Genomic DNA, 17,512 nt, shown 5'->3' with positions numbered 1-17,512 from the left:
TGGTACTGCTTGATCTGTGGCAGTGGCTTGAAGTAAGGCCCCAGATGTTCCTGCCAGTTGTAGGACTGCACGATTACAGTGCCATCTTCCTTTCCCACTAGCTGTGGTATGTTGATTCCAGCCACTGAGCTGTCCCTTACGACTGCTGCAATCTCATCAAGAGTGTTCACCTTGGTCTTTCTGAAACGCTGCTTGAGAAGCCCAAAGAAACTGTCCGGGGAAAACTTTGTGTGGCCTACAATCAGCAGGTGGAGATTGACACGATGGTGAAGACCATGTAGCGCTCGCCACGCTAAGTACCACAACATGTACTTGTTCTTGTTTTGGCCACTGCAGTTGTCACAGTGAAGGTCAACATCTGTCTCCCCAAGACCATGGTCTTTGAAGAAGTGGTGCAGGTAGCTTATGACGGCGTTGCTACCTTTGCTGGACTCCATCCCCTCATCCACCAAATAGTTGACTTGCCGTGGAATCGCCTCACAGCAAACACCGAATATGCTGCACTTGCGTGGAGCCAAGAAGTACATGGGCCCTGGTTGAAGGGGGTCTGATGGGTAGTGCACCTGCAATAAATGAATAAGGATTTTAGAAAGAAAAAAAAGGGAGCAATGCAGTAGTTATAACAATTATAACATGATGTTGTGAAAGAGGGCTTGGTATGTAGTCACCTTTTGAGCGTAGTCGAAACTGTAATGCATTGTCAAGGGCTTGCTTGCCGGTGGCACATGACCACCCAGAGAAAGACCATCACCGATCTCCTTGGCGGCTTTAAGCATGCCCTTGTAGGCAGCCCGCTCTGAGGTTACATGCGCCAGATGTTGTTCCTGCTGCTTCAGCTTTGCAGACTTCTCAGCCTCTGGCAGATTGGCACTTTTGAAAATCTGAAAAAAAAAAGTTAAGTAAATGATGATTAATATTAATAATAATAAACTGTATTTGTATAACACTTTTCATACAGAAGTTGCAGTTCAAAGTTCATAACACTGTGATGTTCACTAACCAGATAATTGTTCTTCTGACACACCCAGCAAAGATCAGACATTGGTTTGATTGCTCTGATATGACTCAGTAATTGCCTCCAGAGGGACTTAAATGTGGACAGGCCCACTGCTCGCTGGTCTGAAAGATTAATAAGAACACATGTTAGCACAATGTCATTCATTTTCAAGCTTTGTTTTTATTTGACAAAGACCTATTTGACCTATTTCTTTGACAAAGATTTGCTTACACCTACCAACTGGCATTGCCTTGGTATATAAACGCCACACAGATGCCTTCGTGACGCAAGATGGTAACAGCTGACCGGTAAAGTTCTTTTGGTGTGCCTGGCGTCCAGGGAGGTGAACAGCATGATCTTCTGCATAATTCAACACAAATTGAACTACTTTTTCGATATCTTCATATTTTATGCAATGCTTGTTGTTGTGTGGTGATCGCTTTTTTGTGCGAAGACACATGCCATTTTCTGACATGTGTTTGCTTATTGCAATCAAGCGATCCTTACCTATTCTTGGGAGAGAAGAGGGGGGGGGGGGGGAGACAGAGAGAGAGATAGTTAGATCATCATCATCACAAGTACCGGTACCTGTCTGTACCACACCCAGTCTACATGATTGTGGAGACAGAGACAGAGAAGTTAGATCATCATCATCATCAATCATCATCATCACAAGTACCGGTACCTGTCTGTACCACACCCAGTCTACATGATTGTGGAGACAGAGAGAGATAGTTAGATCATCATCATCAATCATCATCATCATCACAAGTACCGGTACCTGTCTGTACCACACCCAGTCTACATGATTGTGGAGACAGAGAGAGATAGTTAGATCATCATCATCAATCATCATCATCATCACAAGTACCGGTACCTGTCAAGTACCGGTACTTTATACTATACTATGCTACTATACTCTACTATAATGTACTATAATTAGTTTTAATAAAATGGGGGACCCTGATAATAAACAAGACTAATCAAGTTTCAAGATTTTATTATCATTTAAAAAAAAATAGGCATGATGTACTATATTAGTTTTAAATAGACAATAATAATAACTTACCCGTGGATGAAGAGGAAAGCTTCACGGCAGATTTGTATCGCCCCGAAGAAATAGTTTGTGTAAGCACGTTGTCTTTTTTTGGAAAACGATTTATTTCCGATAGTCCATTCTGACTTTCGACCAAAAGCCTGGAGCTGCGCCATAATAATCAAGTCTTTATGATCCTCTTCGAGAGCCGCTATCTCAAAACGCCTTGTGTAAACTTCATCACGGTCCAATTTTGTGATACATGACCGCCGATTAAGAATGTCATTTTCTTTATCAACCTGGACGCATTTACAAGTAAATCGCAAAAGTCTTTCCATTTGGCGTTCGTGGTTCTCGTCAGATTCAACTTCCACAACGCACATTACGTGTTCTACCTTGTCTCCAAATCCGTTAGGTGTGTTGTCACCATCATCAGATTCTGGCTCTGCCTCGTCTTCAAATCCGTTAGTTTTGTCACCATCACCACCATCACCATCATTTTCTGGCTCTGCCTCGTCTTCAATAGTGTTGTCACCATCATCATCATCTGCCTCTAACTCGTCACAACTGTCTTCTTCTTCTGAACCAGAATCTGAGTTTCTTTTTGGATTTTTCTTCTGCGGAAAGAAATCCGTGATGAATGTTCCTAAAGCGCGTTCGTCTTCAACACAGTGTGCTCCGAAGTGAGCAAACCGGTTTAATGCCTCGGCAAGTGCCCTCGCTGTGGGTTGCTGACTGGGTTCCATGGTGACTGGCAAACATGCACTGCCCTGCTCTCTGTTTAATACTCACCGATCAATGGCATCAACTTAATGACGTCACCGCCTGACCAATAAGCATTTAGATGTAAATACATGTAGTGTGGTAGTGAAAGACACAACAACTAGGTTAACCTTCTGTAGTGTGGTAGTGAAAGGTTAACCTTCTGTAGTGTGGTAGTGACGGATAAAAAAACGGATAAATAGTTTTTTTCACCATATTTCTAATATTTATTTTGGCTAAATACCAATTATAAATATCTCGACGAATTACCTCTGAATATGAATCAAAAAAAAATATTAAAGATTCGCTCACTAGTTCTACCAGAAACGGAGTTGAGGCGAAGCATTACTAAGCTTCTGTAGTGTGGCAGTGAAAGGGTTAACGCGCCCTCATCGCGCCGCAGCGCAGTTTACATCAGGGCCCCCACAATAATGAAAAAGCCGATGAAAAAGCCATTTTTTATCACTCCGTTTCCGTATTAAATTAATTTACTTTTAGCCATTAGGTTGGAAAAAATGCACCCTACCGAAATTCGTTCGCTCATAAAATTCGAACTGTGTTTTAATGGTTTTTAATTAAGTTAAAACACACGTTTTATAAAGGCCGTAAAGGCCTCTTTTTTTTAATCTTTTTTTTAGACACTGCGTTACGTTGCTTATAAATCATCTGAACTTATAACATTAAGATAGTGTATTAATAGTGTGTTATTCTAAAGCTAATGACGTCTGTGTGTTAACACCTATTAAGTACAGTACTTAACCCCTGTGGACAGGCCCCACAGCCCGCGCGTGTAGTTTTTTCTCCTCACTTGGAAGAAAATTTGTGGAACTATTATAACAATAATTACCTCATTTACAAGTTGTATTTAAGTTTGCAACTAAGGGCAAATAAGGGAACACATCAATGACAATTCAAATATGTAAAAAAAATCAAGATATCGATTTTTAGGATTTTCTAAACAGCAAGACATTTTCTTCATTTCAGAGCACCTCCCCCTTTGCGGATCAAATCGGGTTTGGTCACGGCGAGTCACATATGCTACTGCCCTCCACCTCTCTCTGTGCTTGAATGGCAGTTTTGACAAGACAGATTTCAAGTGTGTAGGATTGTTCATGTCTTGCAGAATTTCATTATTGCTCATAGCATTGCAGCATGTTCTCAAGAAGAGTGAGTATTTGTGTAAGGCTTTACCATCTTCTGATCGGATTGCATCCCAATTCAGAATTTGTTCCTGATAGGCAGCAGCAATGAGAACCTCATTTCCAAAATGTTTGCGTAGCAGCCGTTTTGCTTTCACATAGCCTTTTTGGGAATCCATGTGAAGGCAGCTTCTCACAATTGCCTTTGGTTCTCCATCTGTAAATTGTTCAAGAAAGAGCAGTCGATCTCTGTTGTTACTTGTCTTGCTTTCTATACAATGTTCAAATGTACTAATGAAAGAGACATAACTTAATGGATCACCTTTAAAAACAGGTATCTCTCTAGAAGGCAAGAGTGAGAACCTCTGTTCTTGAATTAACATTTCTGTGATTTCATTTTGTTTTCTCAAAGTGTCCATCATGGCTCCGCCTGGTTGAACATTAACCTGAGCATCATCCTGCAAGCCAAAGTTTGGGTTAGGCTGTTGAGGTTGTTGGTGAGCAACAGGCATTCGTGAGCTTGTAGGCTGCTGAGCCATTTGTTTCTGTGGCTGCCGTAATTGGCCACTAGGGGCATGTTGAGACCTTCGTCTCAGTGGTGGATGGGAAGCTGCTCCTTCAAATTCATAATTTTCATCATCATCATCATCATCATCATTATTCTCTTCAGCCTCATCATCCTCTTCATATTCATCATCTTCCTCTTCATCATCCAATCCATGATTAACCTTCTGGCTGTCCACTGGTAAGGATCGCATTGAGTCAAAATAAAGTGGATTGATGTGGATTAAGGGGTTAACATCAAGCCTGGTGTCTACATGTTTAGTAACATCCAGAACCTTTAACATGGCATCAGCAGCTGCAATTTCCACTTCCAATTCAAATGCTTCCTTTCTTGCTTTGAGCTGTGCCTCCTGAAATTCAAATGCTTGTCTTTGCTTGAGATAAGCAGAACGTGTGGCTAGATTGGCTCTTTCGGCCTCTACCTGTCTTAATGCTGCGGTGCTTGAAGTGGGTTTCATGCCAATTGAATTATTGCCAAATGATTTCACACTATGTGCTGGTGTGACTGCTGGTGTGACTTCTGGTGGCTTTTGTGCCATAGCTGCAGGGGCATTATTTATCCATTCTATAACCTTATCATGAAATTCACATATGATTTTGAACTTCGGCATGTACCACTGATCTTGTTCTTCTGCCGCTTCCTCTTCTGATAACAGCTGCTGTACTGTTTTGTGAAGTGATTTGAAGTCATTTGTTTTAGAATTAAATTCATTGTATTCTTGTTTAACCAATTCAACATTTCTGTAATCAACCATAAGTGCTTGTAACACATTTCTTTTGCTTGTGAGTTGTCCAAGTTTAGCTTTTCTTCGATTACATTGTTTTGTATAATTAGCCTCAAGTGCCCGTTGCGTGGGTTTCACTTGTCTCTTTCCCTCAACCACAGGCAAGTTAACATTTGTATCAGAAGTGTGAACGGTGGTAACTTCAATCACAGCAGCTGCATCAGAACCTTCAGTCACAATCACAGCAGCTGCATCAGAATGGCCCAATTCCTCTTTATCTTGTCCAGACATCGTTAAGCAGCATCTATTTATCTATTTATAACGGTGCACAGGTTTATTTGATGACGACATATATTCCTTTAAATCCACTTTACATCCACGTCTTTGGCGTTCATTTATCCACATGATATCGCACATTGCATTATCTTTAATAGAATCACACATCCATTAGATACTTTGATCCTCCAATTCTATTTTGAAATGCGCGTCTTTGGCGTCCATTTATCCATATGATATCGCACATTGCATTGTCTTTAATAGCATCACACATCCATTAGATACTTTGATCCTCCAATTCCATTTTGAAATGCGCGTCTTTCGCGTTCATTTATTCAATCATATTGCACAGTCCATTGTTTTCAATAGCGTGACACATCCAGTAGATCCGTTTGATACCATTTTAAATGCGCGTCTTTCGCGTTCATTTATCCAATCATATTGCACAGTCCATTGTTTTCAATAGCGTGACACATCCATTAGATCCGTTTGATACCAATTTAAATGCGCATCTTTCGCGTTCATTTATCCAATTGTATTGTACATTCCATTGTTCTCAATAGCGTGACACATCCATTAGATCATTTTGATCCATCAAATTCCATTACTTGTGTCCGTATCAGAGAGATTTTCAACTTGAATGTAGGCTCAATTTGCCTATCTAAGCCAGGATACGTCTTCAACGCGCTCACACCACATTGACTTGGGCTGTTTGTTACTCACTGTTTGATGTTTGTTGATAGTTGCATCCGATGGGTTCGAACCGGTGAGTTTTATGGAAGGAGTTGCGTAAAGTTTCAAATAATAGGGGAAACAATGAAAACAAAACAGGCTCCAGACTTGTACTAAAAAGGTTTCAAAACAAACAGGCGCAGCAAAAGGGTTTCAAATAAACTCATAATGATTCTAAGCAAAGTCTTTCTTTTCAGTCTTTCATTCATTCAATCTGCGCTGTGTGTGTGTGTAGCAAGCGAGCGGTTGAAAATCTGTTTCTCGTCTGGCGTGCGTTTACACACAGCTGGGCCATAATTAATAGGAGCACCATGGTGCCATTTTACGAGGCGACCAGTGGCGGCGCTATTTAGTCAAAACTATTAAATCAGCTGGTGTGTGATGACGTCACGTGACTGAGAGGAATGGCGTGCTGAGTGCTCTGCACAGCTCTGTCCTTAGAATATAGTATTTTGCTTCTAAATGATCATCTATTTAAACTGAAGAACTGGATTATTTTGTTCAAACATAGTTGCCTGTCTGCATGTCTATTTCTGGCTCTTGCCGAGAAACCCGAACCCAGACAAAGAAAGGTGAACGGCGTGCAGCAATCAAACAAATCATGTCAAGCGAGGACACACCTGCCTGGGCGCAGCTACTCCTAACGGAGGTGAGCGACCTTAAATTATCGGTTGAAAGAAGACTGGATGAACTTGGCAATTCAATGAAAGACCTAAAAAAAGAGACACGGGCTATTCTGAACAGAGTCTCTAATGCAGAAGGAAGAATCGGAGATCTAGAAGACCAGTGTGCGGCCAATAGTAAAACCCTGCAGGTCCAAGCCAAAGAACTGAACACGCTACAAACAAAGTTTAGTAACTTGGAAGCACAAAATCGGAGAAATAATCTGATCTTTGTTGGCCTGGCAGAAGGACTGGAGACAGGCAACCCAGACAAGATGATGGGCGACATATTAAAATATATTCTGGGTGGTAAAGACGACGAGCCAACACCAGAAATTGAAAGACAGCACCGTAGCCCACGTCCCCGCCCGGCTCCAGGTGAGCCACCGCGGCCGTATCTGGTGCGCATACGGAGATGGAGCGACAGACAGAGGATCCTCCAGGCCGTGGCGGAGAAAAGGCAACTATCCTGGCTAGGACAACCACTGAGAGTCTTCCAGGATCTACCAACGGAGATTAAAAAAAAGCGCGCAGAATATGATGACATCAGAGCGAAACTCTGCAAAGAAACGTCCCTGCGCTATGGAATACTTTACCCAGCGAGGCTCGTTATCACCATTGATGAGGTGAAATATATCTACAACAACGCATCGGAGGCTGTTGAAGATTTGAAGAAACGATTACCCAAGATCTTTGGTTGACATGAGTGAGAGGACCAGAGGCATAACTGCACCAGCGTCACTGTAAGCCCCCCTGCTTTATTTTTTATTTTTTCTTCTATACCTTCATTCATTATGCTTTACGGCTGGGAGTGGGACTGATGGAATTATTGAGATATTACTTATGTTACACAATGAACAAGTGGAAAATGAACTAATCACACTCTCTCCCTCATAAACATAACGCTGGTGCCCGCATCGCGTATTTTTATTTTTTATTTGCGCAAGTTGATTGAACCTTGAGAACGGAGCTGTGTAGGATGCAGCACGGCCGCGCCTGCTCTGCTCGCGGACAAGGGATGGACATTAAGTCTATCTCTGTTTTGTTTACTGTTTTTCCTTTGCCTAATGGCTTACTTTATGTATGTGTATGTCTTGTACTTTTTATTTTTGTCTATCCATACATGTTGTTGCAGAGTTTACAAGGAGGAAGCTGTAAAGTTGCTTGATAAAAATAATGGGACCTAATCATGTAAATCTGATTAGCTGGAATGTGAAAGGTATTTCAAACAAAACGAAAAGATATAAAATTATTACATATTTGAAATCCCTATCATGTGATTTGGCAATGCTCCAGGAGACCCATCTGAATGAAATAGAATCAGTTAAATTGAAACAAAGATGGGTAGGTCAAGTGTTCTCAGCACCAGGCAGTGGAGCCTCTAGAGGGGTAAGCATCCTGATTTCAAAGAAAATATCATTTAAACTTTCAAAACAAATAGTTGATAAAGATGGTAGATATATAATTTTGTCAGGTATTTTACTAAATGAAAAATGTACCTTAGTAAATGTATATGCTCCTAATACGGGACAGAATACTTTTTTGTCAAAGCTGAATCTGGTGCTGGCAGAATTTGCAGATTATCCCATTCTGATGGGTGGGGACCTAAATTTGGTTAGCAATGCCTCGATTGATAGGTCTGGGCGTCCCCTCCCACTAGACGGAGCATTGTCAAGTGCACTTAAAGAAATGCAAAACTCACTTGCATTAACCGATATTTGGCGTGTTGTCAACCCTGACACACGTGAATATACTTTTTACTCCCACGCTCATAATTCATATTCCAGGATTGACTATTTTCTCTTCTCACAATCCTTGGTGGGTAATGTAATTGATTGCAAAATTCATAACATACTTTTATCAGACCATGCGCCCCTGTCAGTCCTTTTTACTCCATCTGTAATTAACAATAAAACCAAACAATGGAGATTTAATAACTCCTTATTGAAAGATCAAGTTTTTGTGTCTATGATTGAGGAGAAAACACAGGAGTACATTAGTATTAATCTTACATCAGTCCAGTCAGTGCAGACTGTATGGGAGGCTTATAAGGCAACCTGTAGGGGCTGGATTATAAGCTACTCAACAGCTAAGAAAAAGGAAAAAATGGCAAGGAAACATGGTCTGATTACTGAACTTAAGTCCTTGGAAACTAGTCATATGTTGGACCCTGACAATTTAGAACTGAAAAAAGCAGTGTTGGTTATAAAAACAGAATTACAAGCAATTCTACATGAGGAAAATGCATTTGCCCTCTTTCAGTTGCGTCGAAAATATTATGAATCTGGCGATAAGGCTGGTAAAATGCTTGCTCTCAGACTGAAGCAGCAAGAAAATCGTCAATCAATCTCTAGCATATATGATGAAGATGGCTCTCTGATTTGTGAACAACTTCAAATCAATAAAGCATTCACTAAATTTTATAGCACACTGTATAAATCAGAATGTTGTACGAGTGAAGAGGAAATGGAAAACATTTTCAGAGATATAAATCTCCCAACCCTCTCTGAAGAAGAAAGGGAATCACTAGATACACCTATCACGGAAAATGAAATTAAATCAGCTATCAAATCCCTCTCAACCGGTAAAACACCGGGTGATGATGGTTATACAAGTGAATTTCTTAAGTGTTTCCAAGTCACTCTTACACCACTTCTAATATTGCTGTTTAATGATATAGTGGCCAATCAATCCATGCCGCTAACCATGCGGCAAGCTACTATTTCATTGATTCCAAAACCTGGCAAGGATCACTTGCAAATGTGTAATTTCAGACCTTTGAGTATTTTAAATAATGATTATAAGTTGTTTGCGAAGGTCCTTGCAGGGCGATTGGAAAATGTTATAGCCTCATTGATTCATATTGATCAGGCTGGCTTTGTAAAGGGTCGTTTAGCTTCAAATAACATGAGGAGGCTAATGCATGTCATGTCAAGGGCGGGGGCCTCCCATCATCCAGCGATGGCAATATCGCTGGATGCTGAGAAAGCCTTTGATCGAGTGGAGTGGAAATATCTGTTTTATGTACTACCTAAATACGGATTTGGTCCGGTTCTCATGAACTGGATAAAGGCACTTTACCATGAACCGGTTACGTCAGTCAGAACAAATGGTATAAGGTCTGATCCATTCCATCTCTATCGATCTACCCGCCAAGGATGTCCGGTTTCACCGCACATTTTTATTCTTTCCCTCGAACCACTTGCCTGTGCTATACGTGCTCATAAAGAAATCAGTGGTATTCGTATTGGTAGTTGTGAGTATAAGGCCAGCCTGTTTGCTGATGACATATTATTAACACTAACAAATCCTAGCCATTCCATCTCTCAAGTGCTAAAGCTTATAGATACATTTGGTAAATGTTCGGGCTATAAAGTGAATTATAGTAAAAGTGAAGCTATTCCACTTAACAACCTAACTTTTCAATCACATCTGGGTTCTGCTCCTTTCAATTGGAAGCCAAAAGGAATTAAATACCTGGGAATTAAAATCCGATCTCCCATTGAAAAAATGGTTGAGTTAAATACATCTGACCTTTTAAAGAATATAAAGGAGGACATCAAAAGATGGACAGTCTTGCCTTTATCCCTTTGGGGCAGATCTGATATTATAAAAATGAATTTGTTACCAAGGCTAGCTTTTTTGATGTCCTCTATACCTTTAAAGTTCCCTCCTAGTTGGTTCAAAGAAATAAACAAATTATTTTCTGGCTTCCTATGGAACAACAGAAAACCTAGAATCAGCCATAAAAAACTTATAAAACCAAGAAATAGTGGAGGAATAGGACTACCAGATATCCACCAATATTACATAGCATATAACTCAAGATACCCCTTGCAGTGGGCTTACAATAGTGTGAGACAGATTGGCAGCTGGGAATGGCTTGAAGAACAAATTATAGAAGAACATAACAAAGATCTATCTCTTTCAATGTTGTGGTATAACCCAAAAATCACTCCCAGACTGGACAATCCGCTTTTAGAATTTTCATGTGAGATAGTGAAAATCTTACATAAACGCCTGACCTTTAGTGGATATTCCTTACCATCATGTCCATTATGGAAAAACCCCTTGCTCTCTGCAGGAGGTAAACTCCTTAAAAATAATGTATGGCAACAACATAATATAACACAGGTGGGCCAAGTGATCAAAAGGGGAAATATGATACCTTTTAATGAACTTAAAACACAGTTTGGGCTGAAAGACACAGAATTTTTATCTTATTTACAAATACAATCAGTTATTAAATCATTGTTGTCTAAAGGCATAGCTATAGGAACAAACGGAGTCATGGAAGAGACATTAAGGGGAATTACAGGCAGGAAAGGCATTGTTTCTGCAATGTATAAACTATCATGTTCAACCACCCCTGATACCAATGCCCAAACTAAAGTCCAATGGGAGCGAGACATGGGTATATCCATATCTGAAACACAATGGGAAGCAGCACTTAGGAATAGTACAAAAATATCAAAATGTGTTAGATATAAAATTATACAATTAAAGATACTACACAGGGCCTATATAACACCCTGTACATTGAATAAAATGAATCACACCCTACCCAAATTGTGCTGGCATGGGTGTGGAGTAGAGGGTACGCTCATGCACTTGCTGTGGCACTGCCCACTTGTTAGGACATTTTGGTTGGACATTGCTGAGGACCTGTCAGTTACTCTCCAAATTGACATTAATCCTTGCCCTATAATGTGTATATTGGGTGTAAAAATGGACACTGCTCAAGCAAAGATTGTAAATAATACTGTAGCACTGGCTTTTCTAGCATGCAAACGGATTATTTTAATGAACTGGAAAGAACGCAAACCGAACTGCTTCAGTATGGAGAACTGGCGCAAGGACTTCATGGACTTGCTATCGATGGAACAGGCTGCTCTGTCTCTTCAAGAGAGTGATAGGCCCGATGGCCTTCAAGGTCCCCTGAACTTTATTAGATCACTATCTGGAATAAGTTTGTCTACTGAACCTTTGTAACGCTCTGCAACCCCCCCCCCCCCTCGCCCCTTGTTGTTATTGTTATTATTATCATTTCTTGTCTTGTTTTGTTGTGTATGTATTGTCTTGTTTGAGAAAAATAAAAAACTTTAAATATCAAAAAAAAACTATTAAATCAAATGAAATGGCTCCTACACCGATAGCATATAGGTCGGCTGGGTTTGAGAAGTGCGTGGAGGGTAAATCGAATGGTAAAATCGTGGGGTACTTGGACGGTTGCTTGGGGGATAATGGGGTCTGGGGCAAGGATTCAGAGGCACCGGCCCCACCTGGGGCGTTTTGGATTTGTGGTGAGTTTGCGTATGCCTCGTTGCCAATTGACTGGAGGGGAAGATGTGCGTTGGGTTACTTAGTACCGGCTATGAGGGTATCTGATGTTTTGCCAGCGTTTCCCAAGACAAGGAAGAGACGGGATGCGGACAATTTTTTCAGGGTGGCGTTTCCCTGGTATGGGGCATATGCAAACATGGGGGAACTGGATCATTTGGCTAAATTATTTGAGGATATGGCGGCCACGACAGCGAGGGGCTTGGGCCTGGAGGCTCAGGAGTTACGGTCCTTATGACTGATGGAGCTGCAGACGAGAGCAGCTATGGACTTCCTATTGGCGAAGTCAGGGGGCACGTGTGCGTTGATTGGTCAGGAATGCTGCACATTCATACCAGCCAATGATGAAGGGGGTTTGCCAGCCATAATTGAGCATTTGAAGAACATTACTAGGGATATGCAGGACCATCGGGAGGACTCGTGGGATGACTGGGGTCATGGACAATTGGGCTATATGGGGTGGTCTGTTGTTAAATATCTGCTTTATGCCGTGGTGATGTTTGCAGTTATAGTTGTCTGTGTGACTGTGATCAGAGTGTGTGTTATGTATATGTTCAGGACTCTCTGCGAGGCTGGTCCTGCGATTGAGAGGTCACACTGCTCGGCTGCACCTGCGTTTGCTATGATGATAGTGAGGGATGACGCGGAGGGGGGCCGGGTGGGTGTGGGCGTCCCGTTGATGCCAAGGTACCCGGAGTACGCACTGGCGGCTGTTCTCTGATCTGGGTGGTGGACATTCTGGGTTGGGGAACGGGAGGGCCAGGGTGTGCGAAAGGGTGTGGGGTGGGGGACGTGCCTGAACGAGTGTACATTACCGTTGGGTGTGTGGATGTGTATGCAATTTTGTTTTTCCCATAGTAGGTACGTGAGTGATGACTGTATTATGTGGAGCTGGGTACCCAGAGTTCGGTGTTGGGTCCGGGCGGTTATGCATGGCCGTCCGGCAGGGCACTGGATTCTGGGGATGATAGCTTGAGTGATGGAATAAGATGCTTGGATGCTGACTGCTTTGTACCTGTGGTGGGGTGTGTTCTGACCTCTGTGGAGGGTCTGTTATGGACTCTTCAGAAACCAGGGGCCGACACCTCACGGCGTGCGGGGCGCGGTGTCCGATGCATTCTTTAGATTATCTCTGGTGGACACGAGTCTGGATGACGAGTGTCCCCTGGGGGATTGGTACTGAATAATGGAAAGAATATGAAAGAATGTATGTAATGATACTAATCAAGATGTTTTTGTTTTCCGAGGGATATCAGAATTGGAGTGGAATCAAGCAGAAATAGTGGAGAGCCGAAATTCGACAAAAATAGGAACCCAGTGTGTTGACGGAGATCGAACGGGAAGAAAATCAGGGAGTAGAAACTGGCGACATCACACACATGTATCAATTACAAATATCTCGTTTTTAAAAGTGTATGAAGGAAGTAAAAAGATACTCATACAGTGAATGAAAAGAACCTCTCAGAAATTTGATTGTATAGACAGAGTAAAGTACAAGTCCAGTTGATAAATTAACAAGAACTGTTGTCATTGTGTGCTCTGATCTCCAGCAGTTCGATTGGACACGCGGAACACCACAAATCAGGTAAGAATAGGAATTTCAGGTGGAAAAAGGGACAGAAGAGAATAGGAAGGGCCTACAGTGCCACTATTGGCTGTCCGAGTAGGAGTCAGTCACAAAAAGCATAGACACCTACATTTAGACAGGGAATACAGAAAACACTTTTCTGCCTGTTGCCATTGTTACAAGATCAAAAGGAAAGGGAAACTCTAGGAAATGGGAAAAAAGAGCTCATATAGGAAAATGGAAGCCGCAACCCACTCAGATAAGTCGACCCTAATTGGTTGGATGGAAGAAAGTCCAGTACAGATTATTGCCAACGAACACCCCCACACAAAAGGTAACAAATATTATTTGAAAAAAGCAGCTAAAATATCGAGAAAATGGAATAAAAGATGGACACATCTTGTGAACCCTTGGCCTATCAAAGGTTCTTTTGATTTGGAGCTAATAGCTGACATAAGAGTGCTAATCAAGACATATAAACACCACAGGGATGAAGAGGCAAGGGCAAAGAAACGTTTGCAAGAAACTTCGATGATAGACTCTTATGCACGGGAGGCCGAGAGGAGAAATAGTGACAGGAAGCGCATTGCAACTGTCAGTGAAGTGGCCAAACCAAGAGAGGAGGTAGCCCCGGTCACCATAACTCCCCTGGCCCCTAACACAACACCTGTCATCGCCCAAAGTGCAGTTCAGGTAGCCTCACTCACCCCAGCATCCCATCTTATTGCTCAACAGGAAAGAATCGAGGGAGCTTTAGCACCCCCACCATATGACAGTAGGAATGGGGAACGAGTGTACCCTATCCTACCTATAATAGAAATGAGTAGCCCTTATCTGTTAACAGACGACCAGGGGAATACAGAGACGGGACAAGCAAGAACAGCAATTCACCTGACACCTAGGCCACAAGACAGTCAACCCTTGGCTCGTTCAGAAAGGGGATATGCGCCCTCACAGCGTAAAGGGGAAAAGGCTGGATATTTGTCGGAAGGAGCCAGGCAGATCCAATTGGCTGAAGTGGAAGGACAAAGCAAATATGAGGCAATGGTAAATCGTAAAAAGTGGGACAAACTAATGGAAAAACATGGCCCCACCCAAGCCTCGTCTGACCGCCAGAGCGAGTATCAAAGAAGTCGCCTCCCCGCAAGTGATTCCAGCCGGTATGAGAAAAGAGACAGTTCCCCGATTGGTAGCACGCTAGCCGAGTGGGGGCTGATAAATAAACTGGAAATATCCACGAGAGGTAAGACATCAACAGAAACGGGAAGACAAGAGGGAACATCCGAACCAGCACTAGAAGGTAAGGAGTCTGAGTTAAAAATCTCTGTTGTTGAACTTGTCGAGAAGATGGTAAGGCTAAAGGACGGTCTGATAGGAATAGACCGGGAGCTCTTGGGATTGGACAAGGACCATGCTGAAATAGCAGGGCGGATGAAGGACCAAGAAACTCCAGAGGAAAAAGAGGCGGAGGAGTATAAAACGCTCAGCGGGATGTGGGAAAACATTGAGAAAAAACGAGAGGCCCTGCGAGCCAAAAAAGAAGAGCAGAAAAAGGCCCTCGAGATGATAGAAGATGCCGTGAGGGATGGAATGAAGACCAGATCACAGACGAGAAGTCAGAAACCTCACACCCATGCCCCCGTCAAAATAGCTCCCGTAATAATAAGAGGACAGGACTTGGAATATCACCCCTGGAAGTCGTCCGACATGACTCAAGTATCTGAGAAATTTCCGCCCCTCCAGAATGGGGCCAATCCGTGGATTGCCAAATTGGAGGAAATGATGATCGGACAAGAACTGGCGATGGGGGATATAAAAAAACTATTGTCAACCATAATGGGAAAAGAAGGCATGGAAAAAATACTGGAGAAGGCTGCCATGGGAAACCATGTGGGGACTGGAGCACATGATGCGGACCTGTTCGCACGGTACAGGGGAGTACTGTGGCTGGCCCTCCGAGAAACCTATCCGACCAAGATGCACCCAGACCAAATCCACATTGGGACCCTGGGGGACTCCCACCCTAGGAAGTACGTACAACAAGCCTACGCCGCCTGGAAGGATACAACTGGTCAAGATGTAGAACGGGACCCCCTGCATGAAGCCGTGCTAAGAGGAAAGATTGAAGATGGCCTCCCCATGGAGGTGAGGCAAAAACTGGCTGAGGTGGTGTCTCTGTCAAGTCTCCCCCTAAACTATTATACCGATAATGTGGCCCATCAAGTTGACCTATATCGGAAGAAGGAGCAAAACAAAAAGGATAAGGATACGGAACAACACCGAAGGATCCTGTATCAACAGCCAACCGATGCAGGGAAGATAGTGGAATATCTCCAAGCCTTAGTCCAGTCCCCACAACCACAGGTGAGACGGGCTCCAACGGGGAACCATATGACCAGAGACAGGCTCAGTCGGGGACACAGGGGGGTCCTGCGCCTGAACAACAACAAAATCCAAGGGGAACACCTTGGCAGTCATGGGGACAAGGTGGAGGCAGAAGAGGGGGCGCTAATGGATCCAAACCTCGGGCAATTGAGTGCTGGCCGTGTGGGAATCTCTGACATATTTCACGAGAATGTGAGCAGGGCTATCAATCCAGAGGAGGAGGCCCTCGAGGAGGGAACAGAAGAGGAAATTGGCGGAACCAAGGCCCACTCCAAGGCCAACACCCTAGTGAGAACAATGGCCCGGTGAATCCATCAAGAGGGCCAGATGAATCACTCTGAAGAGGCCCAGAGAGTCCAATGGGGAGGTGTCAGCTGTCAGTGTCGTCTTTAAGGGAGGAGCCTATTGTGTGCGTAGCGGTAAATGACAAATCTGTCGAGATGATGGCAGACACCGGTGCGGCCTATACGGTAGTGCAACCCCAAGACGCGACGCACCTAACCATGTCCGGTCGATACGTACGGACAATTGGATTTGAGGGATTAAAACAGCTGACGCCGGTGACCGATCCTGTGACTCTGAGATATCGAGGCAGGGAAGCGACTCTTCCCGTGCTGGTCTCGGAAAGCACACCCATTAACTTACTTGGCCGAGATGGGCTGGGGTTACTGGGAATGGACATTAAATGTACTGCGGAGGGTTGTGTGATAAATGTACGAGAAGACCATTACTATCAGATGGTACAGAGAATCGACCACCGGAAATCTATTGTCTAGGGGGACTGGACCAAGAGTTGCTTGGTTCAGCCTTGCGATGGGAGACATTTATCACGGCCAACATGCCTGAAGCAAGTGATCCAAAGACACCATATCATTGCACTCTGCAATACCATAAAGATGCAGACTCGTCACAGGCTAAGGAGTGGCTGAGTGTGCAACCAGACAAGGTACAGCTTAATGCTACCAATATCATATTGGGGCCGCAAGGAGCAGCGCTACGTATTGCACAGAGCGACTATCTGCATAAAGAACACGAGATTGCGGACAGTGTTCCCCATGTGACTTTAAAGGTAGCCAGCTCGTGCGATCAGCAGCACATTGGCGAGATGATGAAAAAAGCGGAAGGGATTAAATTTGAACAGATGAAAGAAAACAAACTGATCTGGATAAGCCCCAACAAAAGGTTTATTAAGATCATGGTCCAAGGCACAGGGATGGGTCGCCCCCAAACTGTGCAATTATCCCAAGAGACAATGGGAGAAGTCCCTAACGCATTGAGCCTCCAGGAGGACATGATGAAGGCGGTGCCAGAGAAGCTGTGGTCAAAA

The 17,512-nt window shown here is 43.2% G+C and overlaps 1 long non-coding RNA gene across 1 annotated transcript; it reads right to left on the bottom strand.

The window, feature by feature from the left end:
* Positions 1–331: 331 nt before the first annotated feature.
* On the bottom strand, positions 332–1,353 carry LOC311227277. The gene is made up of 4 exons (XR_014619582.1): positions 1,235–1,353; positions 1,001–1,119; positions 669–881; positions 332–563 (listed from the first exon to the last, which is right to left on the bottom strand). It is a non-coding gene; the product is annotated as an uncharacterized lncRNA (long non-coding RNA).
* Between the last annotated feature and the right edge of the window lie 16,159 nt (positions 1,354–17,512).

Source organism: Notolepis coatsorum (assembly GCF_963971535.1).
Source record: "Notolepis coatsorum genome assembly, chromosome: 4".
NCBI classification, from domain to species: Eukaryota; Metazoa; Chordata; class Actinopteri; order Aulopiformes; family Paralepididae; genus Notolepis; species Notolepis coatsorum.
Note: the sequence above shows the minus strand (reverse complement) of the source record. Positions and strands in the feature narration are given on the sequence as shown.